The following is a 25093-nucleotide window of genomic DNA, read 5'->3' as shown; positions in this document are numbered from 1 at the left end:
TTGTTTCTTTTGTGAATGGGAAAATGGGGTTGAGAGAGGTGCTCCTTGTTGTGGTTAATATGACAGAATTGATATGAACATGGGTTTAGATTTTTTGGATAGAATGGGATTGGGGTGAGGGTTTTTTTGTTTGTTTTTTAACTCCTAGCTGTTTCCTACATTTTTATCTTTGCTGTTAAAAAAAAAAGCCCCTTCACACATAGCCTTCATTCATACTCAAAAATTATGTGAAAGTCTACTCTACCAGCAAAGCATGCATATAAATGTTTGTATGTATATGAATATGAGCAGCGGTTTGGATCTCTCTAGATTAATACTCCAACAGACACTTATATAATCATAAGCTCTGACAGAAAATTTTTATTAGTGTGTTTTTTCTTCTTCTTGATTTAAAAAAATAAATATATTTTAGTTAATTTGAAGTTTCCTTTCATGACAAACATGATGCAACCCTTGTGTAATTTTCTGGAAGGAAGATATAGACATATGTTCATGTTAACGAACCACATAGTGACAATTATACATTACTGATGCTGCTATGGCAACATTTGTTTCAAATCTTTTTATTTGGAAAAAGCAAATCATGAACAGACATCTTACATGAATTTCATATATAGTTAACATATTCCTTTTCCCCTTTCTTTCCCCTTTCCTTCTTCCCCCTTTTCCTTTACCCCCAAATATGAAAAAGGAAGAAAAAAATAATTAAAGTTTTCCCTCATGTTTTCCTTTCCCATAACTATTTTACTTATTTAAAGAGCGGATATAAAAAGAAAAAAAGGGGAAATATCTGCGACGGCAACATTTGAACTATGGTGTCTCGTCCAAAGTTAACATGAGGATTCTGCAGCCATCAGCACAATGTCCGATGGAATTCTGACATCCTGAACGTTTGACCTGCACTTGTGTGTCACAGGCGTATCGGCGTCAAAATGAATCACAGTCTGCTTTTCACGTGTCTGCCTCAATATCAGGATGAATAAAGAAAGAATAAAATATGTTTGTAATTTGATTTACCTCCTTTCTCATTTCTAAAATTTCAACAATGAACTGATGAGCCCATTTTTATGCAGTCTGGCTCAGATATTTTCTGCATGCAAGTCTTATTTTCCTCTTCACTATAAATAGCTGATGAGTACATTAAAAAATCCTTTGAAATGCTTGGGTTTTCTTAGTCTTTTTGTTTAGTACAGATGAACTGCGGAGACCATCTTTCTCTCATTTTATTCAAGCTAATAAGACATTTTTAACGTGGGGTTTACCAGTAAGCTACTGGATGACTGAAAGTTAAAACTAACAGGACGAGATATTTCCAACACGACTCACAGTATGGAGTTATAAATTAAAATTTTGGGTACCTACCTTTACATTTTAGACTTGCTTGCTTAGCTTTTTGATTAAGCTAAGCTAAAGTTTCTACTGAAACTCTGGAAATGGAACAACACTGCAACCTGCACTTGAACCAAAACTCAAATGCAGGTGTTGCCGCCCTGCCTCCAGTAACACCCACACAAAACCACAAGCACAGCAAACAGAACACATCCTTTGGTTTACATTATCTTCATCTGGATAGAAAGCAGGCATATACAACCAACAGAGGGAATTATAATTCTGAACAGATATTATTGTTTATTTGCTCTTTTTGCGAAAAGGCTATCTTCTGTTGTGACGGCAATATGCAAGCCTCCTAAGAGGCCTTGAACACATAATATATGTATGCTGCTGTTTTAGACTGTGAATGTTGATTACACTCGTTTGTACTCTTCTGTTTTTAATGTGTAAGTTAAAAAAAAAGAAAGAAAGAAACCCTCTTGTGATTAAAGAATAAGACTCGAGGCACTGATCTCTCAGATAGTACCACAGAGCTTTGCATTGTTTACTGAAGGTCATGATGCTGCACATATTGTAGTAAATATTTTTTTTTCATGCTTTGAGCTTGACAAGAATTTTTACAGCTGATGGGAAAGATGTCATATAGCAGAACTGATTGGCCTCTGTTTTAGTTTGACTCTGTAACACGTTGGGGAATAAAACGAGGTGATGACTCTGAGATGATTACGAAGGAATCAACACATTTGTCAACCAGGAGATCAGAACTGATGCTTTAACAAACTGCGCATTTAGATACGATCTGGGACATTTCTTTATAAATAGAACTATTTAAAAGGCAACGTGACCACAGGTTTGACAAACATGTCTTCAACACGCCTCTTTTGAAGGCTCATGGAGTGTTTATTTGTGCCAGCCGTCACTTCTTTTGTGTTTTTTGCTTCTTGTTTACTTTTTCATATTTTCTTTTTTTTTTTTTTTTTTTAATACACAAGCCTATCAGTGGATGTTTGTTTTGTTGTTCCCCACTGCACAGAAACAACAAAATCAATACATATTTCAACCTCCACACAATAACATTTCATCATTGAGCCGCTTTATTTCCATTTAGTTTTTCCATTGAGGTTGTTTTATGACTGAAATGTTCCACATCAAATCATTTTTACTTTATTTATCCTGATTGGGGAATTCAACCCATTTGACACATCTCTTCCATGGACTGCCATGTTTCAGCACACAGGGGGGATGTTGGGTTTTTGGGCTTACAGTGGTCTCTGTTACCTTTGTAAACATTAGGATATCCTTTAACATTGTGTGATAAGACAAGGGAGGTAGATTGCTAATGTTATTGTAGGTCAATGTGGCAATGTGGAAGGGGGAAGAATAAGAAAAAATAGCTTGAATCTCAGCTCCATTATGCTCAAGGCCTTGGGATGAAGATGGAGTCCAGTTGGAGCTGCGTTGGCCCTGGGTCAAGCTCAATCAGATTTTGGCTTCAAATCAAAGCTCCATTGTGTCCCACCAAAATGATCAACTTTTTTTTTTTTAGCTTGAAAGAAGAAGTGTGTCCCTCTAAAGACCACTTGTTCTGTAGCACCTGTTTTTCATTTCATTTGTGGCTCCTACGTATTTACTTTAACTTAATAAACAACAGTTTAGATGAACTTGCAGCTTTGTTCCCAGATACAGAGCTGTTACTATTTATAGTCTTAATTGAGTTCTTTCTTTTTTGACATTTTGATCTTTTAGTCTGTAATTTCCTTCCCCTCCAGGTAATTCAGAAAACACAGTTGCCTTTTGCCAGATGTTTTCGATTTTATTTTTCTAACAAGGTGGTGAAAGGGCCCATGATGCATAAGCTAGATCAGCGCCTCGTGGTAACTGAAAACATCATCCTCTTGTGCAAACACAACCTATTTAGAAACATAATGGTCTTTAAAAAGAAGTTAACAGTGTTGGAACAAATTATGCTTATTATACTGTTCTAGTCCTTTGGCATCTAGGTCTTTGCTTTTTTGAGAGGGGGAGGCTGCATTGGTCTTTATGAGGTGATTATGAAATGTCCATTCTTAAAACTATTGATTTATCTAAAAATACAATTACTCTCCATTGTTTTTCAAATTTATCATTCTGTGGGCAGATGGCAAGTGTGGGTTTCAAAACCTACCCTTGCAAATGCAAAGCACACCCTAAAAGCTTCTGTCTACTTTACCAGATACACATTACAAGCATTGTTTTGGAACAAAGAATTAAAATGGCTCAGATTTTGTCATATTTTATATTCACACAATTTAAATGTTTCCTAAGCTAAGTTTGTACCAGGATCTTTGATGATTTCAAGTTTTTGTGTAAATAAAGGGGAGATACATATTTATAAAGTAAACCAAGGAAACGGCTGCAAACAATCTGACGTTGCACACCAGAGTCCCTGCCCCTTCAGTTGCAATCAGTATTTTTGTGGATTTTAGCTGTGCCTTTATCTTTCTGAGAACTCATCTCATTGGAACACTTTTACTCATCCCAATGATATAAACACAGCAAGGGAACTCTGACAGGTTAGGTGGTGATATGCCACTTTTCAACAGACCTAAAAAATCAAGCAGCAATAGTTCTTCATATTTGGACATGTTTTCTTTTGTTTGTTTTTTTTTGCACATAACCCCCTGGAAGTTATGCCTTTCTTCTTCTTTTCCTGAAGGAAAGTTTTACTTGACAGTATGTTTGTTTACACATACTTAATAAAATCATTTAAATCATATAAGAAAAAAAAACAAACAGGTACCTTATTAACCACGTCATGTTTGTTCATTCAATCATTCATTCATTTTCTTAACTGCTTAGTCCAGGGGTTGGCAACCCAAAATGTCGAAAGAGCCATACTGGACCAAAAAAACAAAAAAAATGTGTCTGGAGCCGCAAAAAATTAAAAGCCTAATATAAGCCTCATCATGTAGGCAACACATGCTTTATGTATCTATATTAGCTATATTAGCCTACTATCAAAATGACTAAGTTGGCTACAAATACATAATGAGCCTTAATGATAAAATGTTTATTTTCCCCGCTGCGCATCCTGTAGAGAATGACGCACCACGTGACTACTCTGTTGTACGATGCTGCCTCATGTTTAACTTCATTACTATATTAATGAATTATGTTTCTTTGATTTGATGAAATAAAAAAAATGCAATATAGAAATCCGATTTTTTTTATGTCATTTTTATTCTGAGGAATCGAAAAAAAAAACCAACACAATGGAATGTGCATAACGCGCCCCTTATCTGGGCAACAAACAGAGCGCAATAAAACGCTGCCTACATTTATAAAAAATAAACCAATAAATCAAATTTATACATTTTGATTACTGTGCAAATGTCAAGCAAGTCAGTGCAATGGTAAAACGCAGCAGCATCGTATTCTCTTTTGACACGCAACCAACGCAGCTATCCTTCGACCTGAGCACCAAAAGCCGATGATATTACCAAGTGTCATTCCAGATATATACTGACAAAAATCAGAAATAATTTTATAAAAACAGCCACTTTGTTACTCAATATGTGTCTATGAAGGATTATGTTCTTACCCGTTTAATGTGACTTCTGTTTTCGGACTTCACTGGTCAGCTTCTCAACATCGGGCATGTAAGATGTAACTTGTGCCGAATTAATGTCCTTAATTTGCTGATTGGTGGTGTTGCCTGCCATTTTAATGGCCCTTTCCTTCGCTGTCTTAGCGACAGATTTTCTGTATGATCTTGGTTTTGATTTTGAAGTTAGCAAATACGTGTCCTGATATGTTGATGACTGACTCCTTCATGTACTCACCATCTGTGAATGGTTTTTTACGCTTTATTATCTCCCGGGTTACAACAAAACTTGCAGCAGTAGTGGAGTTTGGAGATGCAATTCACTTAAATCTATTTTTGCGCTTCTCTAATTTCTCCAGAAGTAATGCAATCGCACTTTTTGTGTCACTCCCAACTAGGTACTGGCTGCAAATGTAGCATGCTTTTCCTGGAAATGTCTTTCCACATTACTCTTTTTGTTATTTGACAAGCTCTCCCTACAGAGCAACCATTCAGGCAATCCTTCCGCATTGGCAATGAATGCAAATGGTTTGGTCCAAGAAAACGTTGAATCCTCTGTTCTCCTTGGTTATTTTTCTCTTTTTCCCTTTGGGATCCATGGCGCATCACACAGCCCCGGTTTGTTTACAACGCCACCTGCCTCTTCCCGCCCTGCTGATAGGCTATGTGTGTCGCAGGCTATGATGCAAATCTTCCTTGACAGAAATGTTGAACTTTAATATTTATTCTACACATTTTTGCAGCATTGGAAAACGTTAAGAATGTTTGTGTCACGTTTGCCCTCCTACAGAACCATATCAAAACAAAAATATAGATCTTTTTCCAGTTTTTTAAAACATTTTTGAAAAAGCTCCAGGGAGCCACTAGGGCAGCGCTAAAGAGCCGCATGCGGCTCCAGAGCCGCGGGTTGCTGACCCCTGGCTTAGTCCAGTTAAGGGTTGTGGAGAAGCTGGAGCCTATCCCAGCAATCATTGGGCAAGAGACGGGGTCCACCCTGGACAGGCAACCAGTCCATCACAAACACAGAGAGACAAATAACCTTTCATAGTCTGTGAACAGTTAACCTTAACATGCATGTCTTCAAATAGTGGGAGGAAGCTGGAGTAGGTCCTGTTCAAATTAGCAGAAATATTAACAATAAAATACAATGCTGTAGTCACACAGTTATGTTTGTGCTAAACCTGCCTTGATAATTTGGGTTAGACACAGTTTTTAACATTTCTAAGATGTTTAGTAAGATCCCTTACGAGTGGGGGAAAAAAAACCCCAACATTTTATAAACTGGGTTAATAAAACCAAACCAGGAAAAGGCGAGCCTATAATAAATGATACATCTACAGTCAGTAGCACCCATATCCTGCAAAGTTAAATGTTGTAGCTGCACAAAGCAAGTGACATCCGAGAGCTCATGCTGTATGCATACAAGTGGGACCCTTTGAATCTCCACACACACTCATCTGAACATTAAACTTCCATGTAGTGAGTCAAAGGGCATGTTGGTATGTGTGTGCCTCAGTGCACATTAGTCAGCATGGATCTGCCTAGCCATGCATGCTGCAAATCTCCAAATCCCCAGAAGAAGCTCCAATCTGAGGTCAAGTAGATGCACAAACACAGCTAATGTTATACCCCAGTGATAGCCTTTGAGACCTTTTATTCCTACATCGTTTATCTGGAAATGATGCCACCTCTAATGATATTCAGCAAGGACATCCTTTCAGCGTTAACAACTGTTATGTGTGTCTGTGGAGACATCCTGATGAGTTGGCTCTGCTTTACAAGCGTATACGTTTTGTGGTTTAGAAATTTCAGGTCCTGGTCCAGGTTTTTCAGAAGATTTGCAGATTTTTTTTTTTTTTATCTGTCTGTTTCTGGCGCCTTCACAAGCTTGTCATGTAGTTCCCCACTTATTTTGACATGTTTGGGATTGATGTTTTAAGAGGTCAGGATTGGTCTTTATCCTGGAATTTGTCTAGTTTAACATGTTCAGTTATGATTTATTCCAATGAGATTGAGCCAAAATGCAAAAGCAGTGTGTGAAAAGAAACTAAGTACACCCCATGATACAGTACCTTGTGTAAACCCCTTTTGCAGCGATAACTATTTCTTGCATGGTTCAAGATTCAGTCTCTTCACTGCATTAAGGTTTTAGCTCATTTGTTTGTGTGCAGCGCCTTTAAGCTCTTGTAGTTTGTTCTGGTGAAACTTTGCAAACAAAGTTGTGGTGCCATGGTCTGAATAATTAGAAGGGATTTCCTTTTAGAAATATTTCTTCAGTGTCCGTTATGGACAATCCATGATGAGCACGAATAACAAATAACACCAATAACAAAACACCATTTGGGTTCAGTATTTAGGAGGAGGAAACCAAGATTAAATTGAAGATAACACTTAGATTTTATAAATGCATTCATTTAAATTCATTTTTTCCAATTGAGAAGTTGGAAATCTGTGCAGCTCTTATGTTACTTGCATTGTTCACTGAATGCACATTTGTCGCAATAAACAAAAAACTCATTTAAAGTAGCCCACATAAGCAGCTGTTCTCAAGTTTAGAAGTTTATGAAACTTTAAACCAAATAGAATAAAATGGTCTGCCAGTGAAAGCCAGGGTTTGTGAAGCCAGAGTGTGATGCAAATATTTCTGCTGTATTTGAGCTCTTAATAAATCTATTAAGCAATCTGCCGGCCCCTACTTTACTTCAGCTTTTACTTCTGTACTGCTGTGTTTTAACAACCTGGGGCAATTTAACACATGAGCTGTGACGAGATTGTCCCTAAAAGTGGTATAAAGCTGTCTATGGCTGAAATCCAGATGGGGGCAATGAAGGTATGTGAGAATAAACCTGCCAGCCATGTATCTCAGCATGGTGAGAGGAAGTGTGAGCTTGGCTTTATGTGTTTTATAACATCAACTCCGGCTAGGTTTGCTACTGTATGCTCTTTCAAACTGAGGTAACATACTTTGAAACGTACAAATAGCCATGTAATTGTAATTCAGAAGGAAAATTTGTAACATTTATATTGTGCTTCCCTAAACGTATATCATGCTGACTGAAGCCTGCAGAGTCTGAGACCTGACAGTAGTGACCTTGATGGGATGTCCAGTTCTGGAAAGATTGGTAATTTGTTTGAAAATTTTCCACTTTTGAATAGTGTCTTTCACTGCAAAATGGCGGAATATAAAAGCAACTTTAGGTTTTTATGGAAATGGCCTCCATTTATAGATGGCTTTTAATATATCAAGTCTTGTATTACCTTATTGTAAGACACAACAAAACCAGCTGATCTTTTACCACATCCTGATTCATTCTCTGCAATAAATTCATCTCAAATTTAGATTTAAATTCACATTGGTGCGTAAATACGTCTGAGTTAAAATGGGACATACTTTCTTCCTCACATGACTGTAGTTTGTTTTGTTTTTAGAAGCTAGTGGAAATTCACAGCAGGGACTTTCTTAAGACTAAGAAACCAAAGATGTGTGTTTGAGGCAGTGTCTGTTTATCCTCAAGTTTGGTAAACAAGGTAGGTGACTTGATTAAGTCTCATTTACTGTGAAGATGTGGGCCTAATGAGTAATATCGGTCTCAATGTGCTAAACAAAAACATTGGCATAATAAAATGGAAGCCAAGTGTTATATACAAGGAAAGCTCATTTGATAAAGATCACACTGTGTTATGTGTTAAGCATGTTCATTATGCATTTATCATCTTGTTTATCACCTTGGGACTGCAGGTGTTAGAAAAAAAATGCTCATATAAAAAATGGATCCCAGCAGACTGTGAAGCTGCGTATGAAAGCGGATGTAGGTTATGGATTTCAAGCAATGTGTACAGCGATTCTGACCCTGCTGTGCTGTTACTGAGCACAGCTGGAGATGCATGTACAAGAGCAGCTGTAACTCCTGCAAGACAAATGAGATCGGCGTTTAATCTCCCTTTACCTTTTCTCTCCATTATTCTGTTTCACATCATATTTCTGCATCTTTCCCCATTTCATTTTGCATTCTTACTGTGGTCTCTTCCCCATCTCCTCTTTTCAAATTATCTCTTTCACTCAGTCATTCATTCATACACACCCTTTAGTATTTTTCTGGCTGCTTCGCTGTCATTATTCTATCATCTGCATTTTTGGCCTGATGTTCGAAAGAAGAGCGGAGGCAGTTTGGCTGCAATCCAAGCCGTGATGCATTGGCTGTTTGGGGTGAATCTAGTGTCACACCCCACAAAGGTCATAAAATGAAAAGATGGATGCAGTGCTAATTTTCTGCACAGCACTCAGTTATAACCAGAGGGGAAAATGTGTTTATGTGTTTTTATGTGTATATGTCAGCGCAGGCATGTCAATATGTTTTTCTTTTCATTTGCACTCATTTTACGGTTCATTAGGGAGAAATAGGCATTAGCCGTTAGAATGGTATGTTTATTGGGGATGACATTCACATAAACTCATATTGAAACACAGATGCACTCACAGAAATACACTACATATGCACTCTAGAGACAGGTTTCTGTAGACAGGTTTAAGTTGGCTTGTAGTTCAAAAACCAGCTATAAAAGCTTTGGATTGAGCTGCCAGGGGGCAGCTGGAGCCACAGCAGGTTCAACATGCCTAATGAAAGCTTAATGTTCCTTGGCAGGGGTTGCCACTGCGCTTCTCTCCAAGGATTTAAGATCGGCCCACATCAAGCCAATGTCAAGATCAGCGGATCTCCAAGTCCAAAGCTTGGCATTGTATCTTTGTGTTTTTTAAGTACACATACAGAGAGCGTGAGAGACCGAGGAAATCTGCTAAATAGGTCTAAACTCCTGACCAACAAAATTCCTTTCAGGGGCTTATTTAGCACGCCGCGCCTTATCCCCATAAAAGCCATAAAATCCAGAGATTGGCGCATGAATGTGGGATTTTTAGTGAGAGCAAAATTGCCCTCCTTAGGAATTAGGTCCAGCGGTGCAGAGTAAAGCCAGAGAGAGCGGACACCGTTGATGGACACTGTCTAGAGACAAACTTGGAAAGAAGGAGTCCAAACGGAGACGGCAGCATGCAGAGTCTCGATGGGAATGTGACACAGTTTAAAAAAGGAAAGTGTTGGATATGTCCATGCTTTCTGTATAAGAGCTGTCTGCAGTAATTCAAACCAGAGTGTGAGACACAGAATATGAGACACACTTGTTGTATTTGAGACGTTGGGGTCATAATATCCCATTGTAATGAGCTCCCTTCTGATCTGCAAAACTGCCAGAAGATGCAAGGGGGAAATGAAGGAAGGAGTGGATTCAAGGGATATTATGATTCCATAATCTAGGAATTTCAATGAGGAAAAGAGAAGAAAGGGAAACTGTCAGAGTATGAAAGTATCTGGAATTCCTTGTGCTTTCCAATTTCCTCTCCTGTCCGTGATCCACACCATTATGTACACATTCTCACACTTGGGCATGTTTAGTTGATTAGTGTTGGATGTCTTTGTCTGTTTGTGTGTGTGTGTGTGTGTGTGTGTGTGTGTGTGTGTGTGTGTGTGTGTGTGTGTGTGTGTGTGTGTGTGTGTGTGTGTGTGTGTGTGTGTGTGTGTGTGTGTGTGTGTTCTAGACCACTATAGTCTTTCTGATGTGATTCAGTGGAAAATTATTTTTGTGTAAATGGAGTGGAACGGCTCACCTGGTAAGCCAAAAAGGAGGTGGGAATTAAGATAAAAGTTAAGAGATATTACTTTTCTCATGACATCAATTTATTTTTTTTCTTTTAATACAAATGTATTTACAGGAAGTCAATGAAAAGACAAACAGTAGCTGAAGTACTCAAGTAAAATGTAAGTTGCGTGTAAGCTAAAGGCACCTTTAGCAAAGTTAGATGTGATTATTGGTCTTTGGGGTCAATTTTGTCTGTAATACCATCATCACACCTTCTAATGCATCTTTTATAACTGCTCACATTGTCAACAAAAAGTCAAATACAAAAGAAAAAGAGGAACTTGAGATTTGATTCAGTGTGTTATAGTTTTGTGACCTTTGTGTAGATTGGCACAAATCTTTTGCAAGAGCAGGAGGATGAATTTTTCAGTTATGTGTTTCAGTGGGAGATTTCTTTTCGGTTAGCACCAAGCTTTGTGTCTTTTGTAGAAGGACAGGATTCGCCACTTGGTGAGCCATCGTATGTAGACATAAGTGTCATCAAAAATCCTCTGTAAAGCTCAGCTGTTGGTACGAAGTGGTTTTGCAACATCATCAGTAAAAGTAAGTAAGTTGACCCGAGTGTACTTAACTGGAACCGATTCGATTATTGCTGCCCAGCAGATGTCAACAGATGTTAGGCTTTTTTTTTTTAGGGAAGAAAAACATTCATTAATTTTTTATTTAACTTCATTATAACATACAAAATATTATCATAGGAAAAAGCAGAATAATAACAATAAAAAAGACTGGTCTGTCAGACATTTTTAAGTAATTACCTATAGTACAATTAACCATGCTTTTTATTATTATTATTGATTAAAGAGTAGCCGAACAAGCAGAGTTACATGTAACCCAATTTAGGTGTCCCAAGAATACTAGCAGTGCTTAATTAGCTGCAAGACATGTGATTGTGTTTAAGAGGAACTTAAACAAGTGTTTTAATGAGGCTTATTTATGTCACGATTGGTATTTCCCACCAAAAAAAAAATTTTGCTCAGTGAGGCAATTTCATTAAATCTAGGCAATATTAAGGCAAAAGTCGGATTTTCTGGAACAATAAAAGTAGAGGAATATATTAACTTTACTTGGCTTCAGGTTTGCAAGATAATTGTGCAAACAGACACACACGCAGACAATCTTTAACAATATGCTCGGTGTTGTTATTTAAAAGGTAGATATGAACATGCTGACACATTATCATACACATAGCCCCCGCAGCAGGAAAGTTTTGCATAAGGAATGCAAAATAGCAAGAGGAAATAAAGGCTTATGGGGTGATGTGTACTTATCTCACCCTGACATTTCCTTTAGATGAAAGAATTCTTCCAATATTACTCTTGTGTATACATATACAAGGGGGGAATATGCCATTTTTTTCGGCTGAACAAAGTCATTGATCTTCCCCGCTGCGACGCATCAGCTTTCTTGCATTTCCAAGGTCTGAGTCACATTGAACGTCCCTTACAGACAGGACAACACCATGTATACAGCGTGATAGGACAAGAAAACAGAATGGCCATTTTTCCTTGTCAGACAGCCGTGAACACACACAGGGAAAACTGTGCACAAGGTACTTAGATTCCCATTAAAATATACTGTAGTGTCACTAAACATGCAAATTTAGACCCCCCCTCCATACAGTAATACTTGATAAAGTGAGAAAGTATTATGTATCGTAGAGAGTATTTCCTTCCAAACCTCTAGGGAATAAATCAGAACTGGCATGTGAGTCATGCCTTATGCATGTATTTTGACTGTATCCTGCATTAAAGAGACAGACTACAGCAGCTCACAACATATTAACTCAGCTTAGTGTTTAGTGATCTTGACAGGCTAACCTTGACAAAGCAATATTAGCATGTAGGAGGGATGAACCTGATTAATCTTTATGTCAAATCTGTATGTCAAAGAAACTGATGATGATGTCAGAGATGAAGACTCAAGTTCAGATTTGTTTTTTTTGTTTTCTTTCATACAATGAATGAAGCAGAGATGTGTATGACGAATTTTGTCACAGGATAGTAAGATGCTGCATTTTTCTGTGGTCCGCTTGTATCCGACATGCCACAAACTGGTTCAGTGCTTTAACACCATCTCAGACTCCACCCTGACCGCTTCAGCACATCAACACTAAAACATATATTTTTAGGTTTTGTTCAAGTGCTTTTTCCTGAGGGACTTTCATTTTTCACGAGTGAGTAACTGTGTGCAAATCGAGGCTCTAAGGGCAGGATGACGGATAGCAGCAGAACCGAAGCAGAAAAACAAGAAGAAGCTCCCAGCACCTAATCCTTGTTTGTTTTCATTGTGGCTTCATTGTGCAAATGAAAAAGTGACAATGTCAGAAAGGCTCTGCAGCCTAAATTCAGCTAACAAATGTCTCTCTTATACTTTGACCATCATGACAGTTTTTCTTTTCTTAGAAATAAAAGATGAACAAGAAGTTTTAATGAAGGTGAGATCTTTCTATCTGTGCTAGAAGCATAAATTTGTATTTGTTAGGGTTGGTCAAAAACTTGAATTTTTAATTGTGATTAATTGCATGAAATTTTTTGCAACTAATTGCGTCATTCCATGCAAAACATTATATTCTTATAGAGGTACTGCCATATACAGACAATGCGGGAGCAGGGCAGGACAGTCCCTTCAGGGCCGGCTGGGCAACTCTGAGGTCTGCAGTCCTGCAGATCATAGTAGTTTCCCTGCTGAAACACACCTGACAAAAATGTATGTGTGTTGCAGCAAAGAAACTCCGAACATCTGCAGAACTGCAGCCCTTTAGGACCAGAGTTGCCCACCAATGCTTTAGGGCGTTGACCAATGACCAATTTTCACTGTAAACTCTCCACACTTACTGCATTTCCATTACAGTTTTTTTTTTCAAAATAAAAGCAATAATTATAAATTTTCACAAAGTACAACTGCGTTTTATATTTCTGTTGAATGGTGCTCAGTGCATTTTAATTCTAGTAAAATCTCATCCTGCGAGAATTATACTTTGAGGAGGATGGTAATACAGAACATTTAGCATTTTGGAGCCACTATTTTGGTAGCCACTAATGCTGTTGTGGATGCCGTCATCAGAAACCATCTTAAAATTAACTGATCAGGTACGTCACATGCCATGATGTGTAAAAACAAGAAATGTGTTTCCACTACAGTTCTGCAGTCTACTTCTATATCGACACGCCAAACTAAGCACCTTCTGAGAGCGTAAAAACTTTATAGCAATCTCTGAGATGCTATAAAACTGCTTTAAAGTGAACAATAAACAAGCAAATAAAAAAGCAGGAACAGTTTGACAGCGTCTCACGTGCTGCTCTTTATTATAGTAGGGATGTGTGGTGTCAAAATAATAGGTTACAAAATAGCACAGCTTTCCTCTTCCAAGGTAAATTCACGTTCTCCACGGTTTAATTTATTAAGTGAAACCGTCTCCCACCAATCGGCTTGGTGCCGGTGCTGCCCTGTAATGAAGAAATGTTGATGTTTCAAAGTAAAATGCATTAAAAGTGGACATGTGGTCTTTTACTGGCAAAGTCCACCAGATCCACTTTGGTTTTCATCAACTGATTTGTTGCCTGAACGATCCGCTCTGCTCCAGATTGACAAGGTTTTAAAGCAGCAAGCGGCAAAAACAGAACTGACGCGTACAGACTTCTGAGATGCTTCAGAAACGCACCACAGTTCTCCCGGTAAAACCAGTGCTTTCTACGAGTGTTGCCATGATCAGCGCTGCAAAGGCGCACCCATAGACTGTATATAAAGAGATGGACAGAGTCTTCGTGACGTCACCCATAGGTTTCTGAAGAGCTGAATTGAAGCTTGGTGGGCGGTTCCAACCGTCGCCATGTTGGCAGCATCATGCGCGTCGTCTCGCCCGGAAAATACAAATATGGGCAAAGAGGTGGCGCTGAGAGGGCAGCCGTGAACGTCATGGCAGATGATTGACATTGAGCGAACTCCGAGCTTTCTGTAGCTAAAAGCTAACCAAGCTAACCCCGAGATAATGGGAGCTACCCAGCTAACAGAGGTAAGCGGGCTAAAGCTAAGTCACGTTGTTAACCGGCTAAAAACCGAGTTGTTCTACGTTCTTCTTACTTAAAGCCAGAGATTGGTACCTGTTCATCAAAAGGACACGCCCCTAAATTTGCCGAACTTCGAGATTAAATTACTTTAAAACGGGCGAGTTAGAAAAAATTGTCATGTTGTCATGAAGGTAAACCTGACCTATTAAACCGAAAATGGATTTTTTAACCAGGCTGTAAACATGTTTATTTCTGCCGTGAAGTTGGTCTTTTTAACATGGGAGTCTATGGGGATTTGCTCTGTTTTGCAGTCAGCCCCTAGTGGATGAAGGGGGAACTGCAGTTTTATGCACTTCCGCATAGGCTTCACTTTTAACCACCGGAGGTTGCCGCTTGGGTGCACCGTAGCACTTCTACCTTTCGTGGCGCCCCAGGGTTAGTCCAACCGCTTAGTCCCAGCGGAGGAGCTGGAGCCTATCCCAGCCACCATTGGGCGAGAGGCAGGATATAGCCTGAATAGTTAACCAGTCCATCGCTGGGCCAGACTCAACGTTCAACCTACTAAACAAGTTTGTCAGACAGCTGATTGAAATGACTTGCATACTTTAATCAGTGTTTTAACAGGGCATTTTAGTGTATAATGAATGTGTCTATTTCCACACAAGTCATATTGTCCTGAAATGACTTTTTATTTCTAAACCTAGTCAAACAGACTTAAATTGCAAGTACACAGCATTTAAAAATGAAATTATTAAGATTCTAACTCTTCTCCAGCTCCACTAAAACCCTCCAATCTTCACATGTGCACTATTTTGCATGATAAATCTGATAACGGTCCCCTTTGTGACAGTTTTATTAAATACCATCAGACCGTTTCATTTTCTGCTGTTATGTTTTGTATCCACAACAGCTCCCAAAAAGAAGAAATCTGTGTCCCAGGGTAGAGCTCAATATTGAAATCACAATATGAAATTCTGATGGCGCGTTTCACTCTTCTCAGCTGATATTTCTGATAAAATTATATCTCTTCCCCAGTTCAGATCTCTGCTTTTCTGCCTTTGTATTTTTACATGATCCTCAGATTGTTGTTTACTGTCTGATGTTTAAAAAAACCATTGATTTGATTCAATACCCAATTTTAACAGGCCTCGTTGAAAGCTACATACATAACAGAATATTGTACATTTGAACTTAGTATTATCTTAGTGTTAGTATTAGTTTTTTGTTTTTTTTTTCTTTTAATCTTGTAGACATCCTACAGTTGCATCCCCTGGACTTTCCATCCATTTCACCCCATATGCACTGTTTCCTATTAAAGTTTTCAGAATTACCCTTATAAATAGGAGTGTGCTGTGTAAAAGCTAAAAAAAGTGTAACTAACCTGCTGTAATGGTCATGCTGTGCAGACGTATGTAGCAGAACATACCTGCCATGAGAGTGTAAGTTTTACTAATCGAACAACGTTGGTGAAATAGTCCAAGAACGAGGACGGATGGAATTTTTCATATCTGTAATCTGCTTTTGGGATTTCACTTTGAAGCAGTGTGCTTTGGATAAAATGAACTCTGCTCTGTTTGTCCTGTGTGTTTTATTTGAGTTGATTTGAGATCCGTCAGTCAGAGTTGATACTGGATATACTCCACATATCTGACAGAACGTCTCATTGTATTTATTTTAAACATTTACCTAACTCAGACTCGAGAGAGGGAAAGCAGATATGCAAGATCAACACGCACAGCTGAATGGAGTATGGAAACCATTAGAAAAATTAGCCTGGCTGGATCCAGGCAATCTAATCTCGAGCCTCTTCCGTGTATTCCCATTTTATTTCCATTTAAAGTATTATCCTCTGGCCTCTGTTATCTTAACAATTGTTTCATACAACTCCATCAGTCATTTAAAAACCTCCTTTCATGCTTATACTTTCAGTGTCCTGTCTTCAAAATCCTCCTCTGTACAATATTGCAGCCTCACCATTTCGACCAGTGTGCATGTCTGTATGTGGAAAAGTGGATTTGACCAAGCTGTGCGCCGCGTGTTCTGCATGTCTGGCAGACGGCAGGGACTCTGGGCCCACACTGTTTTGCCTTAATGAATGTTTGAGCTGGACTCAAATGATTGCTTCAGTGCTTTTCCACTTTCCAAAAAACATTTGTGTGATGCTGTAGGTAAAGGGTTAAGACACAGCTGTTTTCAGCAAAAGTAATGTCACAGTTGTCATGTATGCAAACTTGGGTTTTAACCCTCAGATGCATGATGTCCACAGCGGTGGACACCCAGTTAAAGCTGTTTTCTATTATGTTCATCTGTGAGGACTGTACATTTGTAATTTTGCCTTTTAGTGGACATTAGGAGAGTCACCCAATACAAAGCCACTTACTGTAGAATTACCAAATATAGTATAAAATGTCATATATACACATGACTTCAGTGATAAATGGGACAATAAATGATAATAGTTGGGTTCTTTTTATGGAATTGTTCTATTATATAATTATGACAAAATATTACTTTATAAATATTTCTATCCAATACATTGAATAAACAAACTAAATAAAAAGTCAAATAATATAAAATACAAAGAAAGGTATCTCTTTGCATGTCTGTAGAAGTAATAAGTAATTTTTATCAATTATTTTCATATCAGAGGGTTAAAATCATGCAAAGCAGTAGTGCTGTTGGATCTGCCAGCTATGATTGACAGATATGGGCGCAAATGAACCAGTTAAACCAAACTTACATATTTCAGTCACTTTGCAGCTGTAAAACTAAGGTAAATACATTGTTCAGCTGTGGATCAAACAGTCTCATGTTGAACACGTCCTGCAAATGCTACATTAGCATGCTATGGGGTTATGGAGACGGTCTGCAGCAGTGGTGTGCCAACTCATCCCAGCTGTCTCCGGTAAAAGTTTGTTAAAATACCAACTGACAATAAACCAGGTGTCTGTGGTAATCCTCATCTGTTTATTGGTGTATTGTAACCTTGATTCTGAGTAGAGTCCCGACTCTCTAACCTCTGCATTGTGGTGATACTCTTTAGAGTTGATCAGTGGTGTGTAACTCCAGCACTGCTCTATGGCCTTCAATTCTCCAAACATAAACTAACTGAGCAGGTATACAACTCCTCCGACATGTTCTCACAACATACATCCACCTCTTCTTTATTTCAGCATTGTTCTACAGTTAGTGTATGTTGCTTAAGGGAAGATGGCTACTTGTCAGATACAAGGTCATTTCCAAAATGATAAAAAAAAATAAAAAAAAACTACTTGTTTTCATAGTTTTTCCTCAAATTGAATGTATTTGTCCAGTAAAAACTGAAATGTCTAAAAACATCAGCACAGCAGGACCTAAATGAAACAGTACAGTACAAACCAGTGTGTGAGTGGTGAGTTTTGATGTGTATAATTGGGGATACACAACACAATTTCAACAAAACGTTTACCAGAAGATGTATAAGTATGATATTATCTCATTGAGTACTTTTTCAATAATATGAAGTAACTTATTAATGTCAATCCTGCTGCCATTCATTTATCAAGCAAACAGTAAATGTTTAGATGTGAAAACCTTGAGTGATGCAAAGTTAAAAAGAAAAAAAAAGGATTGTCTTTATAGGAGCTCTATATAAAAAACAATGGAATATTTACAACAAATAAAGGTCCAGTGAAGAAAAACAATATTTGCAAGCAGGACAAGCTGAAGCCGGTATGGTGATGAACTTCATTGTGGTAAATTTACGTAACAAACATAAAGACTCAAATTTACAATCGGGGCCTTTAAAATATTGCAGTGTATAAGTTGGTAACATTATGTGGTATTTCGAACACCTTCATCATGCAGAAGTGTGAGTGATTCAGAGAGAAGCGACAACAATGATGGTAAAAAGTAGGCCAGGGGTAGAAATGAGATGCACAGAAGTAGCCGATCAGCTAAAGCACAGAACCTTGTCCTTGTGACCTCAGTGAAATCTATACACTCATGGCTGGTCATACAACCCTTGTAAACATCAGGGCTCAGAACAAACACACATGTTCACATGCACACAGATTCAAGTAGTGTACATATGCAGTGCAAGTACGCACAACTGCCATATGGATCTGCAAAGGAGATGTAAACAGTCGGAGGGTCAACACCGCTCCGTGTGCACACACACATTAGCCTGTCTCAGCACTTTGGGTGTCAGAGCAATACCGATAACACTTTTTCATCAGTGAAAGTAATCTGATTTCTTCTGTTGCACAAATCAAGTTTGTATCGTATTGCACCTTGTTGGATTGTGTTGTGTTTGTGTGTTTATACAGGATTGCAGGATGGTACCTTTGGCGGAGTTTATTGCTTGGTTAAGTTTTGATTTGGCTCCACAAACTTCCCTGAACATACATTGTAATACAATATGTGTGAATGTCTCTGACTACAATTACACACAGATCAACAACCCTAAGGCAGGAACGCATTAAAGGTAACAAAGAAATAGATTTTCATAAATGGATCTGTGGAGGTTGTGATAAATAAGGGCTAATTCTTCTAAAAAGTATTAAATATATTTCTAGTTTCACTTTCCTTGAGGTGTCCTGATAACGCTGTGAACTAAAATCAATAGCTGGTTTGTCTACACTGAACTCGTGCAGAAAGCAAAAGAAACAGTTAATGTTCAAATCACGAGGGACAGAATGCTGAATATGCAATAAGGAGACATGAAAGCCAGTTGCAAATAGAGGAGAGATCTTTAAAAACAGCACACAGTAGCTGAACAAAACATGAAAGGGACCAAAATAACATGAGTAGTTTTCAGTATCAGTGTAATCAGAAAAAAAACCACCAATTCCTTCAGCCCAGAGCTGAAATATGAAAGGGGGAGAGGTCAAGTTGTTCATTTATGCCACAGAGACTTGTGTCTGTGAGGCTATTGTCCCAAAGATGTAATGTTATAGCTGCAGTTTGTGTTCATGCCTGTCTATATAGGATTTTTTTTTTAAACTACCACGATGAATTTGTTTAAACTTGTTGAGATGATGCATGAGTAAAGGAACACTGAAGAAAATTTAACTTGCTCAACCTAAAAAAAAAAGTAACTTAAAAACTTAATCAGTCACACCTAATTTTATTTATTTACCTTTACTCAATATGAATAATAGATATAGTTTAACCTGAATTTCCATGTAAACTCATTTCTGAGGTTTAAAAAAAACACATTTATTTTACGTTATTTTCAAACAAGATAAAAAGTTAGTGAATGTTTTCTCTTATTCTAACCTGATATTTTTAACTCTGAGCAGTAGTTGGTGTTTAAAATGGATTATGAATTCACTTTGTACCAGGATTGCTCGATTATGACAAAAATGATTACGATTATTTTGACTGAAATTGCTATCTCAATTATTTAACACAATTATCCAGTATTTTTAAGCAACGCTGCACATCGTGGTGTTTTCATCTCCATGTCGTGCATTATAACCGTCTAATTCACGGTTCCGAGTTGTTTAATCCACTTTTACTGCTTATATAGGAAGTATTTTACGTTGGCCTCGATGTACGTTTTATGCCAAACAACCGCTGTCAGGCTATAGCGCGTTTCTCTCATTACCTGTTCACAGACGGCTGAAATTAAACCAGCTGATTAACGCGTTGCTATGGTAACGCCCTGTAACGGAGGGATATTACAGTGTTTAACTCCCTGAACTATGTATACGAAAATAATGCAGCCATTTCTCACTGACAATGGTATAAACTATGTTGTTGTGAACTTCCACAACCTACTGCAGTTATTCTACATTGACCTGCAGCCGGAGCCGACTGAGACTGGCCGCCTGGGAGTGCTTTAGGACGGGAGAGGCTCCCGCTGCTTGTTCGTTACAGTAACTGCAGAACAATATGCGCCTTCAAGTCAGTTGCCAAAACACCAGAAAAGTCTCCAATAACTCCAGTAAAAGTTGCTAGATTTGTCGCTAATTGCTTTTAACAAAAAAAGTCGCCAGATTTAGCAAGAACAGTGGCTGAATGAAACCAAAGCGGCTGTGGGAGGAGTTTACAGCGCTCTCAATTGGCAACTGAAGACAGCACAACAATAAACTGCAAAGAGGAAAATAATTGCACCCTTTTATTTTTATGATCGTTGAAAACCCAGATTGTAATTGAGATTAAAATCTGATTAATCGCTCAGCCCTTCTTTGTACCAGAAGGCTGATTGTCAGTGTGAATATTTTAGCTGTGTCTATCTGTCCTCATTTACTTTGACCTGTATGACCTGTATGTATGTTGAAGGTTTTTAAGGTCAACTTAATCACTGCTTACATATTCAACATTTTCATGTGTACATTATAATAGTAACAGAATGTCCTCCTCATGCCAAGAAAGACTAAACAAGATTATGTATAGAGAGACATAAATGGAGGTCTTTGACACTCAATAAATGACAGTAGGGCTGATTTAGCTTTGTATAATTATAACTTATCATCACTGCGTTTACTGTTTAGCAAATACTTTCTCATATCAATTTCTATTTGCTTCATCTAACATCTGGACCTCCGTCAGGTTGAACTTCATTTTACGTTTGCAACCTTCCTACCCGATTCCATGGCAACACCATAACACATGCTAAATCTTCTTTTAAATGCTGTTTGCACCTGTTATTAATTGTACCAAGATTCTCAGTTGATCATTCTCAATTCATAAATAACATGTGCAATTTATTTGCTTTGTCAGGGATCTGCGTAAATCAAAGTGTACGTCTGGAACCACAAAAAAATAAACTCCAACACAGATTTTGTTACGTTTATGTCTCATCATGAAAATCAGCTCTTCAGTTGTCCATTCACCAATATCCAGGTGGTTTTTATCAATCATTATTGCCTATCAGGTTTCAGCAGTGGCCTGTGGCTTTATGGCCCTGGAGCCACCATTGATATGCAGTTTAGATCTTAACTGACTGATGTGCCTTTTTCCCCTGGTTCTTCACACACACGCTTTATGTGCAGAAGGCAAACTGTCTTCCACATGTAGTCCACCAGTTTGCAGTCTGGTTCATTCGTTGCTCACTTCTTCCTGCAGTCAGAAATGGTGAACTAGCACTGCTTCCAGTGTCAGCTGCCAGGATACAAGACAATGGCAACAGATGGGGAAATAAAAGAGAATTACCTGTTTTTACATGATTCTGAAGGCAATCAAGACTTATTTCAGCTCAAAAACCAGCTGTTACTTATGATATCACTGGGAAATTGAACTTTAACAAGTGAACAAGTGTTCATGTGAACAGATTTGTTTGATCTGCTTCTTCGAAACATTTCATACTACATATCTCTCTCTTTCAACTTCCAAAATAGGAAGTCAGTATTAGAAAAGTCTGCTGTTGAGAGAAATACTCTTAATATTTTCCTGTCAGATGCTTTATGAACCAACCAATTCTGTTATTTATTTATAAAAGCAAGGAGACGCTATATAAAATCATTCATCCCCATTTCATAAGCATTAAAGACACACTACAGAACTTTTGCCTTTTTTCTCCAATCACACAGCCCTATCAACAGCTAATTTGGCATCCATCTTGTATCCTACCTGACCTGTTCGCTCTCACCAGCCAGCGAAAGACAATTTTACAACAACTCTTGTTTTGTCCCTTTTTGTCTTTGAATATTCTCTCCTTTTTTTTTTTTTTTTGCTGAATCAGCGACGTTGCATGTTCAAAACAGTCAGTGTGTTTTTTGGTGTGAACCAAAACTGTGTTGCAATGTTACATAGCATTCTGGATGGAAAAAGTTGTATATTGCCATTTTGTCACCTGCTGGACGCTGCTGCACAGCCGCGGCTCTAGAAATGCACACAATAGATGTCACTGTGTCATTGAAAAAGTCAGAGACGCAGAGTTTTAAGGTCAGACAGTCACGTAATGCGTCTTTGAGCTAAAATATGAGAAGTTGGCACAAACAGCAGTCTGTTTGTTTGGCCTTTGATGAAACACCAAAAGACATTGAGACACAAGCGATTTTTTTCAATAAAACATAACTTGCTTTAACCCCCCGCAGACGTATCAAAATGATCAAAGTGAAGCCTAAAATGGGGAGTGTTATTGTCTCTCAACCATGTCACGTCTCAGAAACCTCTTTCTGCTTCAGACAGGCAACCACACACAAGTATGAGCTACCCTCCAGACACTGGCAGATAATAGCAAGAGCCCAAAGCTGTTGGAGGCTCTGCAGGGAGATTTGGCCAAGACTGAGGCTCAGATTCCCCTTATCCCTTAGTTTCAAATCCTGGAAAGATAGAAAACCCATTTACTTTGGAGAAAACAAAATGGATACAAACATAAACACACAACAGTGATGTATAGTAGTTTATTGATTATGTTGAGTGTATTTTCATCTATATAAGACCTTCTAATCATTCACAGTTTGACTGCAGGAATAACTTTAGTGCTACTCACAGAGTGCTAATTAAAATGCCTGTCATACTGTGTACTGATCGTAATAAGAGTAATTGTGCAGTGATTATGCAGGGATGCAATAAAATAAACTGCTCATTTGATCTTTTAAAAAAAAAAAGCCTAATGAAACCCAGAACTCGGGGGTTTGGTATAAACATGATATTATTTCACCCACATGATAATCAGGAAGTGAAATAATTAATCTGTTTGTACTTTTATGGGCTCCTAATTGACTCCTCTTTTCAAAGTTCAACTCCCCAGTGATGTTATTGACTCATAATCTGTGACACACTGTTGCCTCTTTGACCACTCTAAGTATCTGTTTTTACTACGACTTCAGTGTCATTTTTAAGGGTTAGGAAGCATCTTATTAGAGGTATAAATGACAAATATTTACTTGAGTCCATGTCGTATGTTGTTGTGACCCTTTGAATATAAACTTTTGTTTAATGTTCGTAGGTACCAACGTGACTTAGGTTAGACACATACACGTGTTAAAATTTAGTTCTTTGTAGAGTGCGAACACTTTCTACTCACAACTCTTCCAAACAAATCATACTTGTTCAGAGTTTTTATAACTGTGCCGTCATGTGCTTTGAATTTGATATAGCACTAGAGCTGATACTATTTAGTACTTTTGGAATCGGGTACTCTGTCAATTATTTTTACTAGTAATCAAGTACTCTAACGATTATATCTTTTTATTATAATTCGTAAAACAAATACTAGAAACTCAACCAAAATGAATCTATAAATTTATATTTGTGAAGCTGTTGCATGTGTTGTTACTACCTAATGCATGAGGATTTGCTGCAGCCAATGTGTTTGTGCACGCCAAGAAAAAACTCTCAACCAATCGCGAATTCCTGCCTTTTAAAAGATTTATATACCACAGTATCTTTCTCAACGTAAAATAATGTACTCCAAATAGTTTGGAAATTACCTTAAAATCCCTTTCCAGATTGATTTGCAGCATCAGTAGCCAACACTTCTTTGACATTGTGTGAGAACACCTGAATACTGCAGACCAACAAACTGCCAGAACCTCGGCTTTTATAAGGTTGTTCTCATATAATGGCGCAGTGTAACATGCAATGTTGTTGAATGTTGACATAAATCAGTCAGTAAGGAGATCCTTCATGTCAATTACATTTTGACAGCCTTTATATAAAAATACCGCAGAAATCACACGAAGAGAAAACCCTGCAAATAATCTAAAAAGCCTTTATTGAAAGCGTCCAGGCTTTTTTGTGTAAGTGTCTGCTGGCTTTGCTGTGGCGCACACATAATCACACAGAAATGTTTCTAATCTTTTCTGAAGCATGGCTTTACGGTGTGGGTATGTGTGTGCCGCGTACTCACACATTTGTTTATGCACACATTTGCATGCTCCATGTCCGTCCATCTGCGCCATCCCCCAAAGACCAGATGACTCAGCTGGGTGTCGGTCTGCATGTCTGACATGATGCAAGGGCTCAGCCTTGACTGGCCTGGCGGGTGGTCACGTCCCAGCATGGTGGAACAGCAGGCTGAGGCATCTCTTCCCACCTCGAGCCATCTACTCTCTCCCCTCCTTATCTTCTGTCTCTGTCAGCCGGTTTTACAACGTTTTTAATCCAACTGTCGAGTGGATTATCAGACAAAGGCAGAATTAATAAGTGCTACACATTTAGTGAAAGACTTTCAACTTCTTTTTCTCATGTGTTGTCTGTCCACAATTTTAAAAATGCTTTTATGCTGTAAAACAAATTCCTTTCCGCTTTTATTTTCATTTCCTTTATATTCACTACAGCTTCTTATTTGCAAAAGAGCTGCAAGCACTGAAAAGCAGCCCCTCCACCTGTAAGGATTGTTAACCTTCGCCTGTACTGAGCCATCCCTGATCTAACAGGCAGGGCCGGATTAAAAGTGCACAGGCCCTTTGGGCCCAGAATGTTACAGGGGCCCCCTTCTCCACCACAGAATTGTAAAAAGTGGGAATGATATACTGTGAAACTACATTTTTTAACATCTCTCAGCCAATGGCAGCACACTAGACACTGTGGTGTAGCTATC

The sequence above is a fragment of the Telmatherina bonti genome (assembly GCF_933228915.1).
Source record: "Telmatherina bonti genome assembly, chromosome: 18".
NCBI lineage: Eukaryota > Metazoa > Chordata > Actinopteri > Atheriniformes > Telmatherinidae > Telmatherina > Telmatherina bonti.
The sequence above is the reverse complement of the archived record's forward strand: the minus strand, read 5'-3'. Positions refer to the sequence as shown.